Source organism: Micrasema longulum, unplaced genomic scaffold (assembly GCF_059751315.1).
Source record: "Micrasema longulum isolate JH-2025_06_02 unplaced genomic scaffold, ASM5975131v1 h1tg002760l, whole genome shotgun sequence".
NCBI classification, from domain to species: Eukaryota; Metazoa; Arthropoda; class Insecta; order Trichoptera; family Brachycentridae; genus Micrasema; species Micrasema longulum.
In genome coordinates this window covers 27,286-37,321 of record NW_028279887.1, presented here as the reverse complement: position 1 = coordinate 37,321, position 10,036 = coordinate 27,286, and the positions used below count along the sequence as shown (strand labels likewise).

General features: G+C 35.5%; 1 protein-coding gene across 1 annotated transcript in view; it reads left to right on the top strand.

Annotated features, from left to right (window-relative positions):
- Window positions 1–2,328: 2,328 nt before the first annotated feature.
- The window catches only part of LOC148271627 (uncharacterized), a gene marked incomplete at its 3' end in the record, with an annotated part of 31,622 nt that continues 23,914 nt past the window's right edge, over window positions 2,329–10,036 (top strand). Inside the window, exon 1 of the mRNA XM_088241136.1 lies at window positions 2,329–2,407. The remainder of the gene's footprint in view (window positions 2,408–10,036) is intronic.

The window sequence follows — 10,036 nt, the reverse complement described above, 5'->3', positions numbered from 1 at the left end:
AGATAAAAGTAAAAACTTCTCAGTGGGTATCTGTGGAGTTTTAAATATTCATTATTATCATCATGTCCCCATCCACACCCTATGGTGCAAAGGGCACTGCATTGGTTTACCAAATACGATAAAGTGATCAGTTTTACAATTCAGGTTTCAGTCAAGAAAAATATAAATATTGTAAATTCGTGATTAGAACAATGAAAAAAGTTCCTTTACGCTATCCACCAAAAGAACTATTTAACATTAGATGCAGCAGCCATTTGTTAGAGGTACTTGTGAACTTCTGGAAATCTGCAGATAAAGTCAGGACACAGGAAATGTATACGGGTAAGATACATTTTATTTAATTCATACAAATACATACATATTATAAGAAAATACAATAAAAACGTATCCCAAACTCTATGAGACCAAGGGCCCTGTGTTGAGTTGGGATACAACATAATGGAAAGTGGAAGCACGTACATAATTAAATAATATCAAAAATAAAAATTAAATATTAATACATAAACATACATATATTTCAACAAAAATAAAAATTAAATATTATTACATAAACATACATATATTTCAAAGGGCATCTGGACAACACGCTCAATAGTATATACGTAAATCTATGCAATATCTCGCAGCAGTCTCTTCTCTTAGACAAAATCCAGACTTTGTACACTCCTCCTGAAAATGGCTTTCGTTTTAGAGAACTTAATATGTTCATCCAGAACATTGAAAAAAGGGGCCACAAAAGAGAAATTCCTTGAGCAAACGTGGTACGTGTTTTTGGATAATTATTTAATAATAATTCAAATCACAGAAAAACCGCGTACCATGCTTCTGCTGGGATCTACTCTTGTGGCCGCATCACCAGAAATGTGTCAATGACGTTTTTTAAAAAAAAAGTCTAATGTTGACCGACTACAAAGGTATACTACTTATACCCCCACCATCATCATTCCACTGGCTTGTTTCGATCATATGACAAGTAGGCAGAACATACCGAGGTAAGATACAGGTATACCGTCTCGATATATACAGATGAAGATAGCGTTCATAATCGAGGCACTGCTGGTGCAAACTACTTTTCGATGTGGGGGTATGAACCCCAAAACCTCATAAAAATTCATATACATCACTAGTCCAACTTTCGTGTGGGCTAAACAGAATAGGGAAATATCAAATACTAAAAATACCGATAAAAAAAATATTAAATGGATTAAGAATAATTTATTTTTTTTACCAAATCAATATGGATATTGTGGAGAAATATTTTCCTACATAAATGTAAAATAGAAATTCAATAAAAATACGTTTGTAGAAAAACGCGACATGTTTGGCCTCGGCTGTTGTGACGTCAAGATTTGTGAAATTGTTCTACACAAATTTCAATGGCAAGAACAAATAAACGTGAATCGTGACGTATTAGTGGCATGGCTAATGGAATGACCGTTTTTGAGAATTCAAAATTACAAATTTAAAAGTATTTTTTATACTACAACCAAGATTTTTTTTTTACTGGACCGTATTTTATAGACCTTTATTGCTTTATAATGTAAATAAACAACGTTATATCTCCCTATTCTAATAAATGAAATTTCCGGGCGTTGCCTAGTATGTAGGTGAAATAATTCAATTACACGAATCTCACCCGCATAAATAAAGGTTTCAGCTCTTTAACTTCACAAACATCAGCAGATGAAAGAATTGAAGGAATATAGATGTTTATATATGGGCAGAATGGTGAATGTTACACAGTGTGTAAAGTGGCCAATGACAGGTCATAAGCACTTTTGATGCCTAGACTTCCATACTACCTTCTCTAAAATGTTCTTTATCTCTGTTGTAATATGTTAATATTAACAGCTCCCCAGGGAGTTGAATCCAGTCCTCGTCTACAAAAATTTAGACAAACTCTAAATATTGTTAGAAAAAAAAGAAGTATAGATAATGAAAATTCTAGAGGCAGTGTTACCAAAAATAATATTTTTGTTAGGAAATCTTCAGGAAATATAATTAGCACTTAGCAATAGCGTTTAACAAGCTATGCTATTTTCATTCGCACGCTAAAAAATAAAATAATTTTAATTTCCGTCTTCCAATTACAAATTCAATTCCCTCCTCTATTCTATAGACCTCTGTCCTCAATTTCCCAGTGCCGCGAGAACCGCCGCGCGTACCGGTCCTCTAGTCCGCGCCGCCCGCCGCAGCGACCCGAGTAACACAAAACATCGGGTAATTAAATTTTATCCGCCATCCGCTCACCTGTGTGCGTTCTCAGCCGACCGTGTTTGATTACCATAAACTCAGTGTCTTTGTTCAATGAAGAAGATACAGCGGACGGCTAATTCCTATTCGTGCAGTGTTCGGTTCGCTTGACAGGAGAAGCATAATAATTATACTATCAACATTAGCTGCTTTTGTAAAAATGATTATTTATACAGCATTTGTATCAATAACGACAAAATATAAAACTGCCGTAATATATAGTAATTAGTATCGTCGGTTGGCCGGTAAAACTCGTCCAGTACAGATTTATGGTAAAATTACTTCAAATTTCTTCTAAAACTGCAGTGAGCGAAGTTACACAGCCATAAACAGCTGTTTCGGGGAAGATCGGCGGTGGTTGTGAATTTTTATTTTATTATTTTTAAATGAATTATTTGCGTTTTTAATTTTTAACCAAATATTTCGATTTTTGGGGCTATTTTCAACGAGTTGTAAATAACTCACAATTAGAAAATGGGAATTAAGTCGTGATAGCGTGGGGTTCGAACCTAAAACCTCTGATCCGTGAGTCCGCAACACTAGCCACGGGACCACAACCCGATTTTGATGAATAATAATAATAATAATAAAGTAATAATATCAATGGTTTATTAATAAAAAATACAATTGCTTTATCTACTACATACTCGTACATGCTTAGGTAATAGATTTCTCTGGATTATGTAGTCTGCCTAACTAGATACACATATTTCCTTAACTCTTCCATCTGTTGACTTTTCTGACGTTGAAAATTTAAATATGAATAAGGGGAGGAAATCCAGCCAGTCTGCAAGCATTTGGGCATACTCAAACATTGTATAATTGAACTTTTAAAAAAAAAAATGTGTGCATATTCTGCTTTTCACACAGAAAACATAATTTTACTTTGTAGATAAAATTGAACATATTACAACAGAGATGAAGAAAATTTTAGAGAATGTAATATAGAAGTCTAGGCATCAACAGGGCTTATGACCCGTCATTGGCCAGTATGATAATATTAACAGCTCCCCAGGGAGTTGAATCCAGTCCTTGTCTACAAAAATTTGGAACTTCCCATTGTAATCGGGGCTTTCCGAAGACGGCAGATAAAACTGGGTGTTTTTACGGGTTTTTGGGTGATCTTAGCTCCCATAAGAAACAATTTATTAAACAAGCAAAATAATGGAGACTCGCCAATGGTAAATACCTCTCATCATCATTCCCTTTCCGCGCCCAACGGTGCATTTGAAACTGCATTGGTACACCAATTGCAGCGTATCTTGATCTAAAAAAATGTTACGTGAGGGTAAGATGATCAGTCTTACGCTTCAGGTACCAGTCCGGGGCCCCGATGACAATGGGAAATTAACATTTATCTTTAATTTTATCTACAAATTAAAGTTAAGTTTTCTGTATGAAAATCAGAATATGTTTACAATTTTTTCTTCTAAACATGTTCAATTATAGGTTGCCGACGAAGATACTTTAAATGTTCATACAAATATACTCATTTTCGTTCAAACATATTGGTTTTTCTTTATAGACAGTCGAAGATAACTCTGTTAACTTCCCATTGAAATCGGGGCCCAGGGACTTTGAAATATTAATAAAATAATAATAATAATAATAAACACCCTTTTAAATAAATACTTCATATCAATCAACCTTGTCGGGAATCGAACCCGGGACCTCTTGCATGGTGGGTAAACGCGCTGACACTCGCACCACAAGGCCGACATATCTAATATAAATAGTTGGTTTAAAAAATACACTGGTTTAGAAAATACGGGAAGACTAAGTGATTTGTACATGCCAGTGATTGTTGGAAAATATACAACTTCGTGAAATAAAGTCACCACCATAAATCTGTACTTATTCAGTTTTTTCTCTCAACCGATGATATATTCTGCGCACAGGTATTATAAAAGATTGTGGTCTCGCAATGCTTGGTGGCTCAATATATATGTATGTATGAAGATATTATATTTGCTGTCCATCTGGCACTCGATGGGGGCGCGTAACGCTGTTATTGCGCAATGACATGACAGAAATCCGATGTTTTTTGTTGCAATTAAACCATTTCTCGCTTTGTTGAAGTGAACCTTCAATTTCAAACTGTTTTAAGCGAGTATTTGTGCGTTTATCGCAACAGTTGTGTCCCGTTCGCCGTGATTAGCGCAATTCTAAATATTTCTCAACCGGTGATGTAAGAATAACACGCCTACTGCCGACCACCTGGGCGTGGAAACCCGAGAATTTCGGTCTGATTTCATTTCCTGCATAGCCACATGGTTGCAAGAACGTCCTCACACGTTTTAATGACCAAGATCATAATCCAAATAACGTTTAATTGGACTCTTAGCGCAAAAAACTGCCCTTTTTTATTAACAAATTACAACAGGGATGGAGAATACCTTAAAGAAAGTAATATACAAGTCTAGGCATTTACATGGCTTATGAACTGTCATTGGCTGGTTTGAGTGGCCACTTTACACACTGTATAACATTCACCATTTTGCCTATGTTTAAACATCCATATTTCTTCAATTCTTCCATCTGTTGATTTTAGTGAAGTTAAAGAGCTGAAACCTTTATTGTTGTGAAGAGATTCATCTGACTGAATTATTTCACAGATTAGGCAACGCTTGAAAACAATTTTCCAATTTTTAAACTTCTTCTTGGACCAGTTGGTTTCATTACAATATTTGAGTTGACAAAAACTGGATTAAGGGAATACGAAAGTCTAGGCATTTACATGGCTTATGACCTGTCATTGGCTGGTTTAAGTGGCCACTTTACACACTGTGTAACATTCACCATTTTGCCTATGAACATCCAAATTTCGTTTGAATACCCATATTTCTCCAATTCTTCCATTTGTTGATTTTAGTGAAGTTAAAGAGCTTAAACCTTTATTGTTGTGAAGAGATTCATCTGACTGAATTATTTCATATACTAGGCAACGCCTGAAAACAATTTCCCAATTTATAAATTTCTTCTTGGACCAGTTGGTTTCATTACAATATTTGAGTTTGTCTGAATGTTGGTAGACAAAATACTGGATTTCACCCCCTCGGGAGTCATTAAGATTAACAAATTACATCAGGGATGGAGAATACCATAAATAAGGGAATATGGAAGTCTAGGCATTTACAGGGCTTATGACCTGTCATTGGCTGGTTTAAGTGGCCACTTTACACACTGTGTAACATTTACCATTTTGCCTATGTTTAAACATCCATATTTCTTCAATTCTTCCATTTGTTGATTTTAGTGAAGTTAAAGAGCTGAAACCTTTATTGTTGTGAAGGGATTCATAATGAATTGGTGTGGAGAAGTTTGTCGTATAACTTTTGAGTGATTAATTTTCACGTATTAGGAGAGTCCTACAGAAGAGCAGGCACGAAACCTTGATTTCACTGAACCATTAATTCTACAATAACATTTTTATAATTATAATAATAAAATTACGTATTTAGTTTAATTCCACTTTTATTCGTAATTTTTATCAGTTTTCTTATTAAAGCAAACATTATTATTATGTATTTCTGCAAAATAATTAAATTTATAAAAAAAACGAATCGGCGATGAACGAAAGTAAGTCAAAAGTGATGGTATTTGAAAGGGGAACTGAGGTTACTGACTGGATAATAAATGTAAACAATGAATGTCTCGAACAAGTAGAAGAATTTGTGTATCTGGGAAGCATGTTTTCAAGCGACGGAAGAGTAGAAAAAGATGTTGAAAGGAGAGTGAATGCGGGCAACAAAATGAACGGCGTACTAAGCGCAGTAATTCCTAATAAAAATATGTCAATCGAAGCTAAACTGGCAGTGCACAATGAAGTTTTACTCCCAACACTTATGTATGGAAGTGAAATATGGAACTGGCAAAGAAAGAAATGAAAGACGAGTGAACGCGGTTGAAATGCGATTTTTTAGACGAATGTGTGGGAAATCAATGAATGACAGTGTTACGAATGATGAAATCAGGCGAGAGTGTAAATCTGGATCAGGTATAATTTATAAGATTTAGAAAGAGTTTCTGAGATGGTTAGGCCATGTAGAACGAATGGACGACAAACGAATGGAAAACAAGTATATTTGACGAAAATGAACAGTAACGTGAAACGAGGACGACCAAGGAAGACTTGACATGATCAGATTAACCAAAATCTTAAGTCTGGTCATGTCAAGAGCAGACAGAAGCGAAGGGCATGTATGACAAGATGTATGAATGTGGAAGAAGCTAGGAATATATGCCAGGATAGACGTGTGTGGCGGTCCATTCTCTCTGTCTACCCCTATGGGGAAATGGCGTGATATTAGTAGTAGTAGATGAAAATTTTTGTTACACTAAAACTAGTTATGATCATTTTTTTTTTTTTTTTTTTTAAATTTACAATCGAGTATAGTACGAGTACGAGCATGCTTTTAGATTATCACATTTTGTTTCAATATTCATTTTGATTAATTTTAAGTGTAATTATATTATATATCTAACATTTTTATTATTTAATTCAGTTTCATAATAAGGAAATAAGGGTCTATGAAATACTATCGTGTAAAAAAAATTTTTTTGTACCTAGCGCAAAAAATATTTTTTATTTACAATTTTAAACTACCGCAAAAACGGTCCATTGAATTGGCCACGCCCTTTATACGTTACGATTCGGTCAAATTTTGAACTTTGTTTTTGAGCGATCAAATTTAAATAGAACATCGTCACTAATCTTGACGTCACCATTGTCAAGAACAAACATGTCGCGTTTCGGAAGATACATATTTTTTAACAGTTTGATTTCAAAAGTTATGAATGAAAACATTTCTCCATAATATCCAAATTGATTCAGAAAGTACAATTATTTTTTTCAAATTTATTTCACGTATTTTGAATGTATGTGATACTTCTCTATTACAATTCTTTAAACACTAATTGTGTTTTAATTTTCAAAGCAGTAACGGAAAGCTTTAGCGAGCGAGGCAGTAGTCCAACACTAAAAACAATGTGTCAATGCCGGCGCTGGGAGTGATGATGAATGTAGAAAAACATACCAGCGAATATGGAAGAAAAATTGGCATCTAAATTTGACGATTATCTAATATTCAGATGCAGAAAAACCTCGGCGAAACTTGGATGCTTGAAAAATATCGTATGACACAATAAACACATATGGATTGAAAACAAGGTCCTAATATACAAAAAGTGTGACAGACCAATCCTGACGTATGCAGTAGAGACGAGGGCAGATATGGTGAGAACATGAAATCTTCTGAGAACGTCAGAGATGAAAGTGTCAAAGGCAGTGGCGGGGAAAACCCCAAGGGACAGAATCCGGAATCAAAATGTACAAGACGGTGGAGCAGAACGTTGAAAGCATCCACCACATACCCGAATTCGTTTTAAAGACTAAATATCTTTCTTCGGATTCACTCATACAAGCGAGCAATTTTTTTGTTCATTACGAATTGATTATATTTCATCCTCTACTAACCAAATTCAGTAAGTAAAAGCGTGAACAAATATTTACATTTACAACTTTCAATGTTCCTTTCACTGTCGTTCTAAAACCCCCCCTCATCGTCTACAAGGTAGGGATAGGGAAGTATAAATAAAAAAACTAAAAAATCCTTCAACCATTTCAAACCCCTTTATGTTGACAGTGATAGGAAACGTTAGTTACTACTTTCTGGAGCACCAGAACGCCCCAGGTGACACTCAAGGCCGGTCCCCGGCAACGCACCCAAAAGCAGTAGAGTTACCCAAAGCAAACCCCCCTTACTTGCATACCAACTTTTGCCACCACTCATACCTACTCAAAATGTAATTAACCGAAGAATTTTACCTCATCAAGTGAAAGCAATAAAGGAGACGTATATTCCGTGCTCAGGGAAGTCCTCAGCAAAAGATGTCCACTGACAGGGGCACCCGCAATCAAAAACCTCAGGCCCCAGACACGTATAGTGACGCATGTTTAGTAAAGGATTAATTACCCCCAGCTTCCCTTAGATCGGGACAAAGGTGGAGCAGAACATTGAGGGGAGATTCTTAATACCACCATCCACCCGCAGCTGTTATAGAGTCCTGGGGGACTCTCTGTCAGCTGCGCATAGAGGAAAGTTATTATAAATATTCCTAAGGAATACAAACTCTATGCAGATTAAGGAGGGGGGAGGAGGACGTATGGACAGAGGCCAACACGTCGTCCCCACCCCTCAGGATCCCCTCAATGCCTCTGTTTTTTTTATTTAAAAAATATGTTAAGAACAATTTACATAAATAAACGTATCCAAATATACAAAAAGAATTTCTTAAAACTATAGTAACATAACAAACATAACTTACACAAAACATAAGTAAAAACACGGATATTTACAATACGAGAACGACGTGGAGCAGAACAAGGAGAAGATTCTGGAGAGATCAGGTCGATAGAATGGACAGCTCCAGAATCCCCTATACCGTGGCTCATGCAATCCCAGCTGGTCGCCGTCTGCCTGGAAGACCACCGAAGACATGGAAGAACAGCTGGAACTCAGCGTCTCAGGAATCACGCTCTGACCGATATCGGATCAACCGATCTAAACAGAGAAGACGAATAGAGATTCCACTGAAAATGATAATGATTTATTTGTCACTTGTGAAAAAACAGACGGTTAGTTTTAAACTAACGGAATGTCATAGGAAATCATTGTGTTGGTTCCACTTGCTTACTGCGTGTTTGTCTAGTTTAATTTTCCATGTAGGCGCGTCAACTAATTTATTATTTAATGAATAATATAGATGTAATTACAATTAAACATCTGTTTAAATATGGCCATGTTTAAATTCACTTGTTTCAATATTGATTGACATCTGGGGCCGTGTACTATCTGTTTGTCTGTTTAATTTGAACTGTCCTTACAATACCCATGTCTTTTATACGCTATGCTAGTATGAGCAGAATCGTTCTCGGTGAGTTTAGGTACTAAATAAAACAACTAGATTGTGTGTGTTGAGCTATTTACCTACCACTGGCACTGGCTGAAATCATTATGATGGTGTATAGAGTACTGCGTTAGAATACCAAATGCAGCGTAGCGTTTTGCTAAGGCCCAAAACCATTGACATGTTTATTTATTTATTTAACACTTTATATACTTATACAATTTATAAACATACTAGCAGACCCGACAGACGTTGTCCTGCCCGACAGTTGGCGAAAGACTTTTCAATGATAAGTAGGTACCTAGATACTTGTTTGTGATTAAATTCCAAAACTAAAAATGGTTCACATTCAAATATTGAATTCAAGTAGGTACCTCGGTACTTGTTTATGGTTGAATTCCAAAACATAAAATAAATCTTTTTTCAAATATGGCATTCTTTTTGCAAACGTCAAAATCCGGTCTTCTCACCAACAGAGGGGTGTACTTATGTAGGAATACGATTTTTAAAAATGAATTGAATTGAATATTAATTTAGTATTACCAAAAATCCAGTATAAAGTTATAAATGGGTGGAAATTATAAGGAATTTAAGGAAAAAATCTGATTGAGATCCACAAAAAACAAATGCTGTTTGTAAACATTCAAAAACAAACTTTTTTATACACAAAAAACCAACATCTTTCCACTTTTTTGTGAATGCATTCTCCTCGAATGCAACCCTGGCAGATCGATGAATAAAATATTTATGCTCCTTACGTCTCTTTTACATATTAGATTGAAGATTTTAATATCTACGAACACGCACAGCGCAAAGATATATGTTTCTCTGAAAACCGCACGTAAATCTTAATGCCTTAAGGCAATTTCTTCCT